This window comes from Lynx canadensis, chromosome B2, assembly GCF_007474595.2.
Source record: "Lynx canadensis isolate LIC74 chromosome B2, mLynCan4.pri.v2, whole genome shotgun sequence".
NCBI classification, from domain to species: Eukaryota; Metazoa; Chordata; class Mammalia; order Carnivora; family Felidae; genus Lynx; species Lynx canadensis.
The window spans coordinates 66,334,548-66,354,136 of NC_044307.1; the positions used below are offsets into that span (position 1 = coordinate 66,334,548).

The 19,589-nt window shown below is 37.1% G+C and overlaps 1 protein-coding gene across 3 annotated transcripts in view; it reads left to right on the plus strand.

Moving 5' to 3' along the window:
• The window catches only part of KCNQ5 (potassium voltage-gated channel subfamily Q member 5), a 524,285-nt gene that overhangs the window by 193,788 nt on the left and 310,908 nt on the right, over positions 1 to 19,589 (plus strand). The gene's annotated exons all lie outside the window — the stretch shown is intronic.

Genomic DNA, 19,589 nt, shown 5'->3' on the forward strand with positions numbered 1-19,589 from the left:
GAGCATTATATTGTGCTTTTTTAATGGAAGAATATTTATCACATATTCTTCATACACCATTAGAGTTATATATCAGAGTATCGTTGATACATTTATACAATACATGCATATTCATAGTATGTAGCATTGAAAATGAGCAAGACCAAGGGCGCCTGGGTGGCTCAGTCGGTTAAGCAGCCAACTTCAACTCAGATCACGATCTCGCGGCTAGTGAGTTCAAGCCCTGTGTCAGGCTGAAGCCTGCTTTGGATTCTGTGTCTCCCTCTCTCTCTGCCCCTCCCCTGCTTGCACTCTGTCTCTCTCCCTCTTAAAAATAAATGAACATTTAAAAAATGTTTTTTAAATAAAAAAGAAAATGAATAAGACCTTAAAAATGCCAGACTCCATTCAATACAAGTACCTATAGGACTCTTCTAGAATTTTCAAATGTAAGAACATGTCAAATTTATGAAAAATTCTCCCACTGACACTTTTTCCTACCCTCCCCGAGGTTTTTCTTCTGCATTTGTTTTGGACACAAACACTTTCCCTTGTAACAACCTATGAGCCAATGGCAGCTGCAGAAGGAAGCCCTGCATGTTGTTGGCAGGTGCGAGGGCTCCCTTCAGTCCCTGACCCCGGCTTGTTCTGAGCCTGCCAGATGCTTCACAGTTCCCTCACGTCCTGCTTCTGCCACACCAGTAAGGTTGTCTTTGCGGGCCACACCGTATGCTAGCTCACGGATTCAGAAACGAATGTTGAAGTGAGAAAACAATCTAATTAACTTTGTAAAACGTACATGGGTAGATTGTGGATCGTGAAGACAGCACGTTCAAGTACATTTCACATGCTGAAGTCCAGCCAACTTCAAACCATTAGTGTGATCTGCTTCCTCCAGCATGTTTGTCTATGATTTCTTTTCCTTCATAGTACACAACAGGTAGAACACTTTCGTGTGTTTTTGTTAGATTCTTTTTAATTTTTCCAGATTATTTCTGCGAATAACTACCATTTTCAATGTTCTTCCCTCTAGTTTTTGTTTAAAACAGAGCCACTGTATTCCAGTGAGACAAATATTAAACATGGCCGGTTTTGCTCCCATAATGTTTTGGAGAATTAGTTTTCTATTTAAATAATTACTAATATTTGAAGATTATGAGTCATAAACTAATTACAAGCTCCCTACCTACTATTTTAGAAGTAATTAAGGAATAGAAATGGTCTTCAATTCTTGATCACCAGTAAATTTAGGGAGGGGTAAGGTCTGTGACAATGAAGAAGAAAACTGAGTTTTTGAAAAGAGAACAAAAGTGATATCTAAATTAAGAATTTGTTAATTTCTTGTATGAAGATATTAATTAATTTTGATATCTGTTGTGTGTTCTTAAAAGACATACTTCTCTCATCATTGTTCCTTGTTTTCCGCTTGGCAATTATTGTTATTTTCTATTGCCTGAGTAATTTAAGAGGATGCAAAAATTAGCCTGCCTTTCAGCTTACACATTCACTTACTAGGGTAAAGCCAATATTTTTATCCCAGAATTGAGCATGTGCTTTACAATCTAATGATAAGGAGACCAACCTCAGTGGTGTGGCAGAAACAGACATAAAGCTGTTCCAGCCAACAGCAGTGACTTGCAGGTGGGGTAGGAAGGGTATCACTTCACCTGGAATGAAATGATCAGCTAACAGCTTGATCTATATGTTTAGAAGCTGAGCCCATATTAAATCTTTTCCTCTCTCACCTGCTCTCTTTCTCTGTCCTTCCCTCCCTCTCTTTCTCGTCTTTATGCTACGGTTAATAATATTTGGATACAAGAACGTTCACTCCACTTATTTCTGACGCAATCCCGCAATAATAATGCCTTGCCAATATGGAGAGCTTTCATTGTTTTCAAAGCACCTTTATAGCCATTCTTTCCTTTGATCCTCACAACAACCCTGAGAGGGGGGCAAGAGAGACAGTGCTATTCCCATTTTGACTCATGAAGCGACCTCTTTAAGCTTCAGCATCTCTGAGGACCCCTGGGCATTGTTATCATCTATGACTGCCAGGTGAACTTTGCTGTAAGAGCAGCCCTGGGAGAAACAAAAAACAAAAAAACCTATTGGCCTGATGCACTTCTGGTGTTCCCTGACACCTTTTTCCCTATTTGCCCTACCAAGATGTTCACCCCCCTACCTTCAACTGTTCCATGCTATTAGGCTGTCTTTTTCCTTATCACACCTCCGAATCTACTCTGCAGACAGAATATGACACCTGCAACAATCACAATGCTCTCTGTTCCCCCTTCCTACTTCCTGTGTTTCCCATCACACTTATTACTTTTGGGTGTACTATATATTTCACTGGTTTACTCATTGTATTTGTTGTCTGGCCCCCCACTGAAATGGAAGATTCTTGAGGGTAAGGATTTTGGTCTATTTTGTACATATGTCTCCAGCAACTGAAATAATGCTGGCAAAGGGCATGATCAAATGCCAACATGACTCACTGGGTGCAGACTGGACTCCATGACCAGAATATTGAGCTGGTGCTCCACTGGGAGAGTTCTCTCCTTTTCAGGGACAAGGGTGAAAACAGTCCTATAAGCAAGACTAATATAGTTTAAATTAGAGTAATAAACAATCTGGCCTTAGATATCAAACCTTTACAAAAGTTTATGGGATCCCTATTGTCTAAGATGTGAAACCTGGAGGGCCCGTGATAAGCTGAATTTGGGAACAAGGTCCTCCTGCTTAGGGAAGATGAGTCAGTCCCTCAGTCCAGGTACCTCATTCCCAAGCAACCTGGAAGTAGTTGTTAGGGTTTTCTGTTTGTATACCCACATTAGCAACATAGGAAGCGTTTGTCCAATGAATAATGAATGAATGAATGAATGAATGAATGATAAATAAATAAATAAATAAGTAAATAAAACAAGTCATTTTATGTTAAAGTAAATCAATGGTATGGAATGCTTTATTCTTAATTGTAGAAAGAAAATTTCAGTGGAACAAAAGTCACCAAATAAAGGAGATATTTGGGGTCTGGAAGGCCAACTCAGTTGTCCAATTATGTCTGCCTTCACGGGGTCAACCTCAGGTATTGTGCCAGCATGCAATGGCACTTCCCTGGTTGATAACCACTTGATTCTGGGGACTTTTTCTACCACTTTCCTTCATAGATCCATGGCAGAGAGTTTTGGCTCTGGATACTATAATTTATACATACTAGTTCAGGGTATAAATGCAAAACTATAAGCTTGCAAGGTAAAGACATCTGCTTAATCTGATCTAAGCATGAAAAGATATATACACTCATATATGACATTAGACACTAGTCATTCTTCCTCTGAGATTAATCATTCGACCCCCTGATTAGCCTTGTTAATGCCTGGGGGGAAAACAGATAACTATAACAAGCTAAATTTAGAAACCACAGTAATTTTTTGTGGATTAGAAATAGTGAAAGTCAGTGTCTCTCTATCAGTCTTTTCACCCCAGAAGCTACATAACATGATAGGAAATAATGAGTAAAAAGAGGTATGTTGTGCTTCTAATTTTAAAAAAAGGCTATTATTTCCTCAGTCTTGCATGTCTATCTGCTTAAATATAAACATATTTATGTTTAATGTTATCTCCTAAGTGTTCCTGCTATGATCTTAAAATTTTTAAGTACTTCTGTTTTAAATACAACCCATAAAATAAACTTATACACACACACACACACACACACACACACACACACACACACATATGTGTACATGTCTGTGTATATATTTGTATGATATATTCATGGTAAATCAGTTTGACCGTGGTGTGGCCTGCATCTGCTTGTTCCTTGTTCATTTCTTTCCCAGTATACCCTGGCTCTCCAAAGATGCTCTCATATACTCCCCTGCCCAGGAGCCAATATGTGTCCCATTCTGCCACAGGATCTCTTATGGAGGCCCTTATCAACTAGCTCCTGCTAATTTTAGTACATTCTTAAAAATCTCAGAAACCTCACGACAACAAAGAAGTTTATTTTTTGAAGTAGGATTTCGTACAGCAGTTATATACATGAGAGATATTTTGGCCAAAAGCATTTTTGTAGCACTCATCACATAAAGAGGCCTTCTTGGATCTGCTTGCCAGTGACTACAATCATATTAAAAGCCTCTCTCTCTCTCACCTCTTCCATTCATTCATTCACTACATACTTACTGAATACATCCTATGTATAAGGGACAGTGCTAGGAACTGTGAGGAGACTTTAGACTCATGAGACACATGATATATATGTTTAGAGGATATATATGTTTAGTACGAATTTCCCAGGTGAATAGTTTAGAGAATTGTGCAGATGTGATAAGGGCTCCAGGAATAAGAATGCTCTGGCTCAAAAGGATCTGAATTAGCAGTGACATCATTAAATGTAAGTAAAAGCCCTGTAAGTGGAGGAGAAGACAGAGAGATTCTAGGGTAAGGGAAGACATGATAAAAAAAACACGTAAGGGGGAGAATGAGTAGATGTTTGAGAGAAGGCAAATTTTCAAGTTTATGTAAACCAGGTTTCTCTAAGACAGTGGTGGGAGAGTAGGACTAGAAAGATTTGTGGGGGCACCTGGGTGGCTCAGTCGGTTAAGCATCCGACTTTGGCTCAGGTCATGATCTCATGGTTCGTGGGTTCAATCCCCGCATTGGGCTCTGTGGTGACAGCTCGGAGCCTGAAGCCTGCTTTGGATTCTGTGTCTCTCCCTCTCTGTTCCTCCTCCACTCACACTCTGTCTCTCTCTCTCTTTCTCAAAAATAAATAAAGATTAAAAAAATTTTTTAAAAAAGAAAGATTTGTAGTGGACAGATTGTGAATAATCTCAAGTGTGGGCTGAGTGACTTCAGATTGGTGTGTTAACTGACAAGGAGAGCCATTAAGAGGATGTGGCATGATTAAAGAGCTCCTTTAGTAGGGTTAAACTGGTGTACAGAGATGATTGAAGTGGGGCTATTGTGAAGGTGATGTGGGCATGATTTCAGGGAGACTTTCAGGGCAGGCAAAGCCTATGTGATTGTGAGGGAGGAATGCAGGGTACCAGAGAGGGAGAATTCTCAGGTGTGGATCCCAGTGGGGCCTTTAATGGAATTGGAAAATCAAGAGGGCATTCTCAATTTCCTACAAGGATTATAGGTCATCCAGAGAGAAATATCCAGCAGACAGCAGGAAAGACAGGGTCAGGATTTGAGAGAGAGTCTTCCCTAAAGGGAAGACTGGGACTCACTCCCATAGTGATTAGAACTGATGAGATTGGCAATGGATGGTATGTTTGAAAGAATGAGAATAAAGAGAATTTTAATGACCAGCCCTAGCTTTTACCGCTCTCCCTGTTGTAGCTGACTCTACACTAGCCCTTCTCAACTGGGGTGGGGGGTGGGGGGGGGCGGATTTTGTTAAAAGTGCAGGAGGGGGAAGATGTGATGCACTGGCATCCCAAGGGTAAGAGGTGAGGAAAGCCAGTAAACATCCTACACAGGCCCACAACAAAGAGTTACCTGGTCAAAAATGTAAGTAGTGCAGAGGTTAAGAAACGATGTTTTATATTTGCCAAAAGAAAATCCCTTCAACATCTTGTTTAGTCAGACAAACATTGTCTCCCAAATGCTTTTATCTCCTACAAGAATTTGTAGGAATCCTTTCAGAAGCACATAAGCTTTGCGACAAGCCTCTCCAACTCTTCACCACATTTCCCCCATAAAAGAAAAATTAAATGCTCAACATAAGAATACCAGCTTTGGGCCAAATTATTTGTTTTCTAAAATTTTTTAATGTTTGTTTATTTTTGAGATAAAGAGAGAGAGACAGAGCGTGAGCAGGGAAGGGGCAGAGAGAGAAGGAGACACAGAATCTGAAGCAGGCTTCAGGCTCTGAGCTGTCAGCACAAAGCCCAACGCGGGGCTCAAACCCACAAACCGATAGAGATCATGACCTGAGCCGAAGTCGGATGCTTAACGGACCAAGCCTCCCAGGAGCCCCTGGAGCAAATTATTTACACAAAAGCGAGCCAACACTCATCTTTTTCAAGTAATTCCAACTTAACACATATATGGTAAAACTGCTGGGAGGAAAACCAGGAACACTTAGTTCACACTTAGTCATACTTGTCCAGGGTGTTCACAGATGCACATGGCAAGTAAAGAACATGTTCGTGTCCTTGAGCAGCGCTAGTCTGCCGTGGAGCCTTCTCACCCGCCTGTCGACAGCCGCAGCGATACACAAGGGCTGGCTGGGCTGTGCCTGCGCTGCATTGCCCAGGTTCCTAGTGTTTCTGCACTTGCAAGTACGATTTTATTTTTGTAAGTTTCCTCAATAGATGCCTACTTAATTCATTGCAATAAAACTAGAACAAAAAGAAAATGTGAAAGAGTAACGATATTCATGAACTCCTTGACAGGTCGCCTGTATACTTGGGATATCATTTTTGTAAGAGTGTGTGTATCTTTGGAGATCCCCATACTAAAAATATTAAGAGAGTATATGTTCATTTAACTTCTAGATTATGGACGGGGGCAGGTTTTGTTTGACTCTCCCCTGGTTGGTTTCTACATGGTTTGCATTGGAATTAAATTTTAAATTAGAAACCAGAAAACAAATTTTTTAAAGGTAACAAATTACATGGTTGTGGTTTTTTTAGGATTGCTTTTAGAAAAACCTAAATGTCCATCTATCCATAGGAAAATATAAAATAAATTGTGAAATATTTATCTGATGAAATAACTATATAGCCATTAAAAAGAATGATCTACATCCATGTTAGTCAACATCAATAGATCTCAAAAACATAAGAGTTGAATGAATGAAAGAAGCGAATTACAAAGTAGTATGTAAAATTATATTACTTGTGTAAATTTAATAAGAAATGTTAAATGATGCTGTACGGGTGTCCCTTACTTTTTGAAAGTTCACGTTAGGCCACTTCCCTTTTATGAATCTGCATTAGTACCTGTGTTTGCTAACCAATAGAAATCTAAAGAGGATTTTCACTTTCACAAAAAAAAAGTTGAAAAGCAAAAATAGGGTTCAGTGTTCATTTTGCCCTGAGCCCTTATAGAGGCCACACACACAGAGGAGAGTGGCACCACCAGGCTCCTTCCCCGGGAACTACTCTCATCATCTCAGCATCAAGCAGCCTTACCTTTGAACTATGTCTGTGACCATCTGTGCTTTATCGCAATTTATTTTGTGCATCCATTAGCAAGGTGTATCCTGAGGTAAAAGAAAAGCCCAAGAGAAATTATTTTAGGGACCTGGGAATGCTCAAAAATTTTTCCATGTAATTTTTCCATGTAATTTTTCCATATCATTGCTCCTTCGTTTTATGCCATTTCACCTTATGAAAAGTTTCGTAGGAAGGCTCTATCTTTGGATAGCTGGGGAAACCTGTAAATGGATTATGGATTACTGGATGTAGTAAAGGCATAAAAATATAGACTGGAAAGATACATACTAATTTGCTATAGTAATTGTATCTGGTGAGGGAAGAAGAGGAATGGGCTAGGAAGAAAAAGGGACCTCAACTTGATGAAAAGTTTTGTAGTTTTATTTATGTAAGTAAAACCAAGTGAATATACAAGAAGCAAAATGACAAAACATGAACATTTGTGAATTTAAGGGTTAGATACATGGGTGTTTGGTGTGTTTTTCTCTGTACTTTGCTGTATTTTTTAAGCGTTAGAAAAGAAAAAAAAAAGAACATTTCATTAAATGGGGCTTGAGTTTAGAAAAAAAGAACTGAACTGACTGCAAAATAACTACCCCTAAATTAGGATAATTTGCCAAGACCTATACTGCTCAAAAGAAGTAACACCTATTTCCATTCCTGTGAGGGGTTCAGTATTGAATATTATGGGTATTCATCCGACTCTGAAGTATGTACCTAAATAGGATAAAGATTTTGTTTTTTGAGTAAAGATTCTGAGGAGAATACCCTGAAAGAGGCTTGAAGAATATAGGAATTGATTTTTATACACTGAGAAACCTGATTCCAGATAGTATAATACTTGTCAAGGGTTTTACACAAAATTATCCCACAGAACACAAGCTGCCTCTTGATAAAAAGGGCAAGACAATTAAATTCAACCCTATTCACTTAAGGAAACTTTAGATTGGCCTTCTGCTGCAAGACCCTGCTGGCCTTGCTTCTTTTATATGGAAATGGGATTGTTATACAGCCTGGAAGGCTAAACCAAGGCCTGTAATCTTTTCTTAAAATGCATGTATAACTTCCGTTAACACATATCTCAAATAATACTCTGGCCTCGCTATTTTTGTTGTGTGGCTCTCAGATGGAAAACGAAAAATAACCAGGAATGTTGATTTTTCTTTCGATTCCAAGTCCCATTTGCTTTATATCATTTTCCAGCTGTCCCTCCCCCCAAAAACTGCTGAATTGAGACACTTTTGTTTTCTTGCTCTAACGTTGACCATAAATTATATAAATTTTTTGTAAGGTCACCATAATATTTTAGTCCACCTCCATTTCAAATGTGCGATGCTCCCCAAACTTGGAAATATGTTCAAGTAGTATTTTTTTTTCTCTTCTTTGCCAGCAGGCTACAACATAAATTATCTACAAACATTGTAGGCATAGACCTAGGTCTATCAAATTCATATCATGGTTTCTTTGCTCCCCATTACTAGCCATAGTGAATATTACTTACATATTAAAATGCTCTTTCCTGCCAAGCCTAGAAGCAGCCTCAGAATCCTTCTCAGCATTCAATTTCAGTCTGATGCTCAGTTAATCACAATTATTACCTGAGATGAAACCTCTTACTGCAGATGTAATCCACAATGTATGGACTCGCTTTCTGCCACAATCCAGCTAATAAAACATTGCTTCAACCATATTGGTTGAGACCATCTTACCCCTCTTAGTTCCTGGTAGTGGATTATCATCTGCTGTGTTGGTAGCAAAATTGACTTTCTCTTTGTAGATCACAAAACAAACATATTTTTTCATCAACAAAATTTCACTCATTTTTTTTCCCAAGCAGGAACAGAGAGTAATTTCATCAACAATGTATTGTGGTGGTCACAATTTATAATAATACATGGAGTGAATTATTATTATGTTGCAGACACTGGGCTAAATGTCATACAAACAATCCTTCATTTTATCTTTGCAGCAACTCTATGATGTAGGTACTGTAATTATACAGATGAGAACATTGAGGTATAGAGAAAGTAGATCATTTGACCAATAATCACTGAAAGTGGCTGCATCAGTTTCAAATCCATGTGCCGTACCCTTTAACCATTATACTACACTTAGTGTGGTAGAGCCTGCTCATGCTGGCTCACAACAGCCACCTGTTGAATTTTTAGGAATTTTACAAGCTGGTTGTTAAACATGGCCATTATTAAAATTTTAATTATATAAACTTTAAAGTACATTAAAAACAAAGGTAATAAATATTCAAAGTCCATCACTTCCTAATTATTTACTACACTTTACTATTATAACTCTTAAGGTTATTTGCATTCATTGTGTCTTTAGGGTGGGAAGACTATAAAATAGTGTATTAGTGAGCTTGTGTTCCCAGCTCTACATTTAGTGCCATCACATAGGTAGCTTGAAATCAGCCACGGATAGAGAATTTATGCCACAGAAATTGGCAAATGCTACAAAGAGGGGTTTTGTTTTGTTTGTTTGAAAGACGGTTGTTAAACTGACAACCTTGGTGGTGATGTTCGTGGTTTTGTGTATTTGTTAATTTTGTAGTTGTTTTTTCCTTCATTGAATTCCTCACTACTAACATAATTTGGGGTGAGTTGAGCTTTTGGTGAATTTGTCTAATCAAAAAGTGAGAAGAACAATGAGCTTCATTAGCTTTAGTCTAACTGTAGGTTACTAACAAAACAGGCCTGAATTTTAAAAACAGATATATTTATTAGATGACAAGAAAGTAGAAAGTTGTGCTTAACTAATAAACTGACTATGTGACCCTTAGACAAGAATCTGAAATTTAGATTGTGTTTATTAGAGCAAAACAAGAGGAGATTTACAAATTTGGTAGTTTATACATACCCATTTTTCTGTAAGCATAGGTGATTTATTTTGTAATCTCCAGGCACCAGCAATGTCAAGAACCACTCTTCATAGCAGATAATCTGTCATTTCAATTTCTCAGCAAAAGGTGTGAGTTTTGGAAAACAAGGCCATGTCTTTTTATTTTTATATTTCCATTCTTCATTCTACCCTTTGTTTTTGAACAAATATGTTGCAGTTTGTAGTTGCAGATAAATGTAGAATTCATCTAGTCCTTGGATTCATAGAAGGTATTCTCTTTATCAATATTGTTGTATATTGTATTTCTTAGAAGTCTGTTAGAAGTTGGAACAGAGTGAAAATTTTGTGTATTTCTGTTCTCACCTAGGATTGTCAAACAGTGTTTTAGTTCACTTTTATGTGAACCTCAGTGAGCCATTTAGCACCTCTTGGGAAGCAATATGAGATAAAAATTTCAAGTTAATAAAGTTATGTCATTACTCATTCATTTGTTCATTCATTAGATGAAACTTTTTTTTTTTACCAAATACAATAATATAAGCCCAGTAACTACTTTTTTAGTATTACCTGTGTTCAAGGTTCTAATATATGCACTTCACTTGCTCTATCGTATACAAAACATGCAATAATAACTCTGTGAGGTAGCTCTTATTATTATTCCCATTTAAAAGATGAGGAAATTATTGTTGGGAGAGTTAAGTTACTTGTCCAGATCTAATCCCAGAGAAGTGTCTGGTAATTCTGAGCTTCTAAATTTAACACCTGTGGTGCTATGCAGAATGTCAGAAAAATGTAACCTCGTTATAAATACCGAAGAACTCCCAACTTCATTAGAGAAAAGAGGCATGGGAATGATTGCATTAAAAAGATCAGTGTATATCCATTTAGCCACATACACATGCATACAAAACACCAAATATAAAAGGCAGAAATGAAGAGCTTGCCTCTCAGTTTGTAATACTATATTTCCATTATTCTGTAGTCCACTTTTGCCCCTCTAAAACATTCGTACTATCAATCCTGAAAAAGTAAATTTGAGAAATCATCATATACATGTGTTACTACCCATAATATTTGGAGAATACACTACAGGTTGAATTAATGTGGCTAAATAGAAACCTGGTAACACATATCAACAACAATTTTTTGATAGCTCTTGCATACTTTCTTCAAACAGCAACTCTCCAAATAGGGTGTCACTATCTAATAATACCTCAGTAAATCTCTTCCTCTGCACAACACTAATTGATTGAATAATTCCTTTGCTTTTTATCCTTATGTGGTATCCTAGAGAATTCTCATCAAAGAAGTTTACAAAACAGACCTGTATATTCCTTGAAGTAATAAACAACATACTACTTTGGAAAGGGAAATTAGTAAATGAAATTCAGTAATCATTCACAAATGTTCTCTACCATCTCTGTTATGCTTAATAATACAAACCATAACTTAACTTATAATAAATTGCTCACAAATTATATCACTCTCATTTTTCATGGATTATGCTTTTTATATATTTTGCATCATATCTAAAAGAAATACAGCATTTAGAAAAGAATAATTACAGAGCAAAAATTTGTGAGGACTTAACTTTACACACACACACACACACACACACACACATTTGGCTGGCAATTTCTTTATAAATGTTGTTATATATTGTATTTCCTGGAAGTCTGGTAGAGTATGGAATTTAGTGGAAATTTGCATATTTTAGTTCTCACATAGCATTGCTAAATTATGTTTTAGCTCACTTTTTATATGGGACCGATTGCAAGTATTTGAAAGTAATCTTTCCTGGGTTAATTTTAACTATTTTATGGCCTTCCAAGTGCAATAGGCTTTAGGTATTTTCCAGGGTTATATATTTGACTGATGGTCCATACAGTGCCTTTGTACAAATCAGGAAAAGACACGCTTTTATCCATATACTTTTTCCATTGCTTAGAAATTGTTGTAAGATACTATTTTTTTTTTAATGTTTAGTTACTTTTGAGAGAGAAAGAGACAGGACATGAGCAGGGGAGGGGCAGAGAGAGAGGGAGACACAGAATCCGAAGTAGGCTGCAGGCGCTGAGCTGTCAGCACAGAGTCTGACGCGGGGCTCGAACTCATGAATCGTGAGGTCATGACCTGAGCCAAAGTCAGACACTTAACCGACTGAGCCAGCCCCATACTGGTTTGTTTTGAAGTTTTCTTTGCTGAGATTCTATATCATTTTCTTCTTTACAAGTACATTTTGTTTTGTCAACTTATTATATGATAACCGCCTTAAAGTCCTTGTCTTACAATTCCAACATCTGGGTCATCTGGGGTTGGCATCTGTTGATCATTTTTCCCTGGAAAATGGGTCATGTTTTCCTTACTTTCTGTCAAATAATTTGGAATTATATCCTGGACATTGTGAATGTTCCATTGTAGAGATTCTGGATTCTATTATATTACTCTAAAGGGCATTGATGTGTTCGTTTTAGCAGGCAGTTGTCATGGTTAGACTCAACCTGCCAACCCTCTCACTTACGTGGTGGCAGCTTAGATCACTGTTCAGATCACTTTGAATGTGTCCTGCACACGAGAGCACTTCAAGGGTTAGTAAGAGACGTGGATAGAATTTATACACACACCTAGGAGCTCCCCTTCTCAGACCCTCTCCTTTCTGAAATTTCCCCCTCACTTCCTCGTGCCTTCTTCCTTTAGTTGTCCTAGCTAAATTCAGGATAAAAGTGCAAAAATCTGAAAATCAGCTTGAGCTAGTTACTTCCTACAAATTTTTACTCCCCCTCAAAGTTTTCCTACTTTTGTTCATTCTCCAGAGTCTTGTATTTTCACCAAAATTTGTAGTAATTTGCAGGAGGCTGTTAGGAGCTTGTTCTTCCACACCAGAAACGGAAACTCCTATATTGATTTTATATAAAAAAACATTTTTCCGTCATTTGCCAAAACCACATTGCAATACATACAAATTTATGAAGTCTGTGATTTAAATGGCTCCCTTGAGGGTTAGGCAGTTTACAACTCTGTGTGTATGCAGCACTGATTGTGTATATTATGCATATTGTGTTGCAAGCACACAGTTATTTTGATACAGTCATCATTAAACCTATGGGTGACTCTGTTCTACACAGAATCTAAGGCCATGTTTTACTTTTGTCCCATGTTATCACCTTTACCAAAAACATTCACCAGAAGACCCAGACTGTTGAGGTTTAATCCTGCTCTCAAGTAACTACAGAGAGATTTTTTCCATCATTTTCCAAGTAATCTATTGCAATACTTAATATACGATGCCAAGAAAATCTAAATTAAATCTAGCCTACTGCCTCTGTCATTGCCATGACCTGAAAGATAGATTCCACACCTCTTCACATTCCCCCTTTCCAGTCACACGGCATATTGTTCACTGGTTATTTTTTATAAAAGCATCATAGGGGCGCCTGGGTGGCGCAGTCGGTTAAGCGTCCGACTTCAGCCAGGTCACGATCTCGCGGTCCGTGAGTTCGAGCCCCGCGTCGGGCTCTGGGCTGATGGCTCAGAGCCTGGAGCCTGTTTCCGATTCTGTGTCTCCCTCTCTCTCTGCCCCTACCCCGTTCATGCTCTGTCTCTCTCTGTCCCAAAAATAAATAAACGTTGAAAAAAAAATTAAAAAAAAAAATAATAAAATAAAAGCATCATAATTCCCGTTAGTTTTGTAAAAACACTATTTGACTGTAAACTTCTGATGATGAAGAAAAGCCCCGTACTTATTACTTAAATTGAGTAAAACTTTCTATCTAGCTTGAAAATACCTTCTTAAACTGAATTTATCTATTCTTTCAACTTTCTTTCCATGTTATGAACATGCCCCCATTCATATTCTGTCATAGATATACCAAGTCACTTCTCACCCAGAACTTTGCTACAAAATGCTTAGGATACTGAAAGAAATACCTCTAGACTCCTACATTACTTCTTGTTTTTATTCCTCCTAAAACTGTAATTGTTAAAGACTGTAATGCCATATTTCTTACATGCTGTTTTTATTCACCATAAACCCTGAGCTCTTTCTCTGCCAATATTATACCTGATTATTCCTCAAGAACCATATGCTCCTTCTTTCAGTTAGATACATAATGCTTATTAAACATTGAATCCCAGTACTTATTTCTTAAAAGATGTAGAGCTCATATGTCTATTTCTATCAATAACAGATTAATTCTATAAATTACTGCAACTATTATGAAACACTTAAGGAATATTGATATTCAAATTAAATATAGTATCAAACAAATGTACCAAAAAATGATGAAATGAAATAACTATTAGATGGTTGGTTTTGGATCTCAAGGGGTCCCTAATTCCTATACTCCTATTGACTTTCAATTAATGCACATAAAGTACAAAAATAATTTCAATCAAATCTAGCTAAAGAATAGAATAAATAGGTACTTATCATAGGATCCCATTAACTAGAGATTTTCAAACAGCATAAAGCAACAGAGATCAGGCAAAAAGTTTTCTAGTGAGGGAGGGTCAACTCTAAGAAATAACTTTTGGAGATGATGGGATGTGGAAATAAGTAAGCCAGTATGTTGACATCATTTGTTGAAACGGTTTCTGGAAAGAGATGAAACACCTTTCTGTCTTATTAAGTCCATTGTCAAGTCTCCAATGTCCATTCTACTTTAGCTCTGTCTTTAAGCAAAAACTGGAAAGTATTTTCTCTGCCTGTAGGACTAGATAGCAATAGCAGTGATAACAAGAAGAATTAACAACTGAGATTCATTGAATGAGTACCATGTGCATACACCCATTTGTGTGGACAGTCTATAAAGCAGTTACCATAATGCCCATTTTTCACAGAAGGAACCTGACACTCAAAGACATTATGTAATTTATCCAAGGTCATACTGATGGAAACAGCAGAAGGGATTATAACCCCCATCTATCTAACTCTGAACCCTGAATTTGTAACTACTACATAACACAGGGAATGAGCTGATAAGAACACACTTTGTAAGCTCTCTCTGGAAAGGTTGCAATCATAGATGTGAAAATGTTTTGAAAGCCAAAGAATGCTATAGAGATGCAAGGCATTGTTCCTTCTTGTTTGCTCATTTTTCTTTGTTTTTACCCTTTTCTCTCATCACACTTGGTAAATACATGAGTCATCCTGAAAATGCGTGCTTCTCTTAGGTTTATTCATCTCTAAATCTATTCCATAATGAAACATACTCTTCAAAAGCTGAAGACAGTGTAAAGATAATAGAATTCAAATAAAATAAACCCCTATAACTCAAACTCTACATGTTAGTCTATGTTTTCTATTCATCTAATTTTTCATAACAACTAACTATAATAGGAAACAACTGGTAAACCAGGAAACATAGGAATCAACTGGTAAACCTTACTCAAGCTTTCACTTTAAAGTATTGTATAAAAGCAAAATTATAATGATAGAAGTAAAAGTCCTGTGTAAAACTCCTGCAAAGTACACAACTTAAAAAAATAAAACACATTGTAAAGCAATCGGTTCTATAGCAATAACATCCTTAACCTTTCCCTAAATTACATGAAGGTTGTGACATTTCATGGCCACTGGCACAGCTAAATATAAACAGATTATTCTGTGCCTGCTCCCTGTGCTTTTGCTGACTGACACAACAATTAAGGAAACAAGTTTCCTTTGTAAATTACAGCTCCACGCAGCTTTGAGTAAGCAGAGAGTGTACATTAGAAATATTTTTAGCTTGACATGAAACTTTCCAAAAGATCCTAATTAAGCATTTAAGCCCAAGAAACTATAATTGCAACTGCCAAAATAACTGGGAAATCATACCTTTGGTGGGATCAATCTTAAACTAAAACCATTGTTTGGAAAACCTTATGGAAAGTCTGTATTATTCTTCAACATTGTCTTACTTCTAATGCTGCCCACTTTACGAGAGATTCAGGTGCATTATTTAGTTGTAGATAATACATTCAGTAAATGTGTAAGCACATACAAGTGGAAAAAAAGACTGTAAACATCAGTCCTCTGTGACCAGAAGAGAAAGCTTCCCAAATCTTGTCCTACTGAACTCTAAAGCAGAGCATCACATGCCCATCGTTTAACTGTGGACTCTGGCTGTAGAAGTTCAGCCATCAGAATCACCAGAAAAGTTCTTTTTTTTTTTTTTACATTTATTTATCTTTGAAAGATGGAGAGAGAGCACGAGTGGGGGAGGAGCAGAGAGAGAAACACACACAGAATCTGAAGCATGCTCCAGGCTCTGAGCTGTCAACACAGAGCCTGACGCGGGACTCGAACCCACAGACCATAAGATCCTGACCTGAGTCGAAGTCAGATACTTTGCTAACTGACCCAACCAGGTGTCCAGAAGAGATCTTATTAGAACACCATCTCACTTATAATTTGATCCAAAAATGACTTAATCTTTGCAAATGTTCAGCATTTACAAAAGAATAGTAATGGAGTTTTATGCAAAATATTTCTATACAGCTCATATTTCAAATATTGTTACATGAAGGTAATATGCTTTTTATAGTTTAAATGCTAAGAGCTTTCAGAATAAAATATCGGTTGCTTTCAATGAGGATTTTTCAGGGCCATTAGCATATACTAATTTAAAATAACTGTCATCTAACTGCTATTGTCATAACAGTTCATGTTTTGGTCACGTGCAATTATGTAGATAAATCTTCTGTGGATATTTTTAGAAGATTTTCTATCCTTACATTTTTAAATAATCATGTGAAAGTGATGTTATTTATTTACTATTTTTATTTGAATTTATTTAAGTTATTAATTATTATGATGATTCATTTTAATCCCAAACCAAGAATTTTGGCAAGACAGTGAGTGGCACAAAATGAGTTGTCAGTAAAACTTTGGTGACAGCTGACATTTGTGAAGAACTTACTGTGAGTATCAAACAGTGCATGCTTACTCACTGAATCTCCCCACAACACTAATATTATACCCATTTACTCAGATGAGGAGACCGAAGTCAGGTAGTCATGTCCAAGGTGACACAGTACAAAATGTCATAGTCGGATTTGAACCCAGCTAGTCTGGCTCAGGATCCTTCTCTTAACATGTTGATGGGCAAATCTTTATTAAATTGAATGCATGAATAAATGAATGATACTCCAGTTTAGAGGAAGACATCAACCTACAATAGAATATGATGGTAAAATAAAAAAGCTTGTTTTCAAACGAATACATCACATTGGTTTCATATGTATGGAGTTTCAGAATGTGCGTCTTGGGACACTCTCTCACCTTATTATGCTAATGGCACCACCATTTCTCAAAACACTTCTAGAGCTGTCCTTGAGAATTTACTTTAAAGCAAATTTATAATACGCAAACATACACAACTTAGCCTAGTGGCTGTGTAGTCTCACCATTTTTTTTAACCAAAGAGGATTATCCTGCATGATTATGCACATTCCTCACCAGAGTTGGCTCAGAATGACACTTGGCTGTTAAAAGAATCAAATCCACCCTCAAAGGGTGAAAATGTGCCAAGTGTCAAAGTATTCAAAGGGATCTGTCACGGTTTATTTTAATCACTTCTAAAATTGTTTTCAGTAATAAACCCATTGTTATACAGGTATCCACTAAATTGGAAGCTTTGGTGGGGATCCTATTCATTTGGATTAAATGAGTTATTCAAAAGACCCAAAACTAGCCCAGTTCTTCTACAATCCAAGTGCGAAAACCTCAGCCTTGCTCTATGTTCCATAATAGAAAATAAGGGATGAGTAGAGAATAGGGAGGTTTATCTACTGATTTATCCCCCAGAATGTTATAAGATTGAGGTCTCTGGGAAAAAACTCCTTGCCATTGAACTGAGTCTTTTAATTGTGATGGTGATGATAGATGGTACAGATAGTAAACAAGGATTTACTAAAAGTAGAAGAGTAAAGGATTTTTAGTAGCAATTGAGAGTTGGTCTTAGGCAAAGCTTAGAAGTAGATACTTTGTTTGTTGAACCCCTATTAGCACCCTCCTCCCAGCCTTTATTTTGTCTCCCAATGAGACTGCACCCTCCAATCCTCTCTTCCTCCACCTAGTATCTCAATTCTTTTTCTATGCTGGATGTCAGGAAGGTACTAGCTAATGGCAGTTTGCTATGAGACCAACCACTAATATTTGCATTATGCCAAGACTAGTTTTAGAAGGAACTTTTAAAGAAGGAAACTTTTAAAGAAGGAAAATGCAGTCTAACTCAACCACAGAGGAATGCCTTTGTCCTCTGCACCCATTTCTCTTTACCAGACAGTAAATCAGTGGAGACTTGCAAACCAGCTGTGAACCTCAGCCCCTTCTGTAAAGAGAGAAAACCAAATACCTTAGAAAGTTTACTTAAATAGTTTATATAAACAGAATTATATATCACAAGTGATGAATACCTGAAGAGAACCTTGAATTTCTGGCATTGTATTTCTATCCAGAAAGGCTAGGAAAGACAACTCCCAATGAAAACCATCCAATTTCAAAGAAAATACCCAAAGCTAGTCTAGCCCATGTCCCGGAGAAGGCAAGGATAGTAAGACTGTGATCTTTGCTGGGCACTTGAAGGGTCAGTAGTAGCCTTCTCATGTGATGCCTTTATGAAAACTCTCAGGATAGCCTTTGAGTATTGATAAGGTTTACCATTCACAAGATTATAATATTAATATCACAAGATATTAACTTTGGCCAAGGTTGACTCACTAATAACAAATGTACTTGGTTAACAAGATTAAAATTAAAGTTTTCTTGTGTGATTTGGAATGAAGGAAGGGGTATTCTGACCTGGCTTTGTAATTCAAATAACCCATCCCCAACAGTTTGTCTAACCCAAAAGGAAAGTGGCTAGCAGACAACTTACAAAAACATCATTCCAGCCTTCAGATAGCTGATATATGCATCTAAACTATTTATCTAAAATTGCTTCACTGTAAAGACAGCCAACTGTGCTTCAGTTGAAAGTAAAAAAGAAGGGTAGGGCAATTTAACTAGCCAGATATCCAACAGAATTTGAAATTTGTATTATTAAATCCAAGTGTTCCCAAGCAATCATTAAATATTCAAGGAAATGGAGGAGGACCAAAGCAATGAACCAGGATCAGTACTGTCAAAATGCATACAAAGATGAGACAGATACTTCTGAATTCCTCCAGAGGCAATGGTTTTAAGGAGATCTGTGAGAATTACAGGTGAGTCATGAGCTACTACCACAGGCTCCATATTAACATGTGAAAAATCAATGGTGAGGCTGAATGCCCACCAAACAGATTCTGAGGAAAGAGGGCAAGGAGAGAGGGCTAAAAGATTCCAGCAATTTAGAACAAAAACAGTGTGGCCATGCTTCTTTATACTTAGCCCTTCATGATTATAGAGAGAAGAGTCTTCTTTAGAGTATTGCATCAACAATGGGAGAGTCCATGAACCATTGATCCTATCCTGTCTTCACTTCCTACTCATGAATGCTCCCCACCCCCAATCCATGGCATATTTATTTCCAGTAACCCACAAATAGCCCTAGAATTTAGAATAAGCATTCATAAATAAATCTTAAACACTCAAATGTTTAAAAACACATTTTTCTGCAT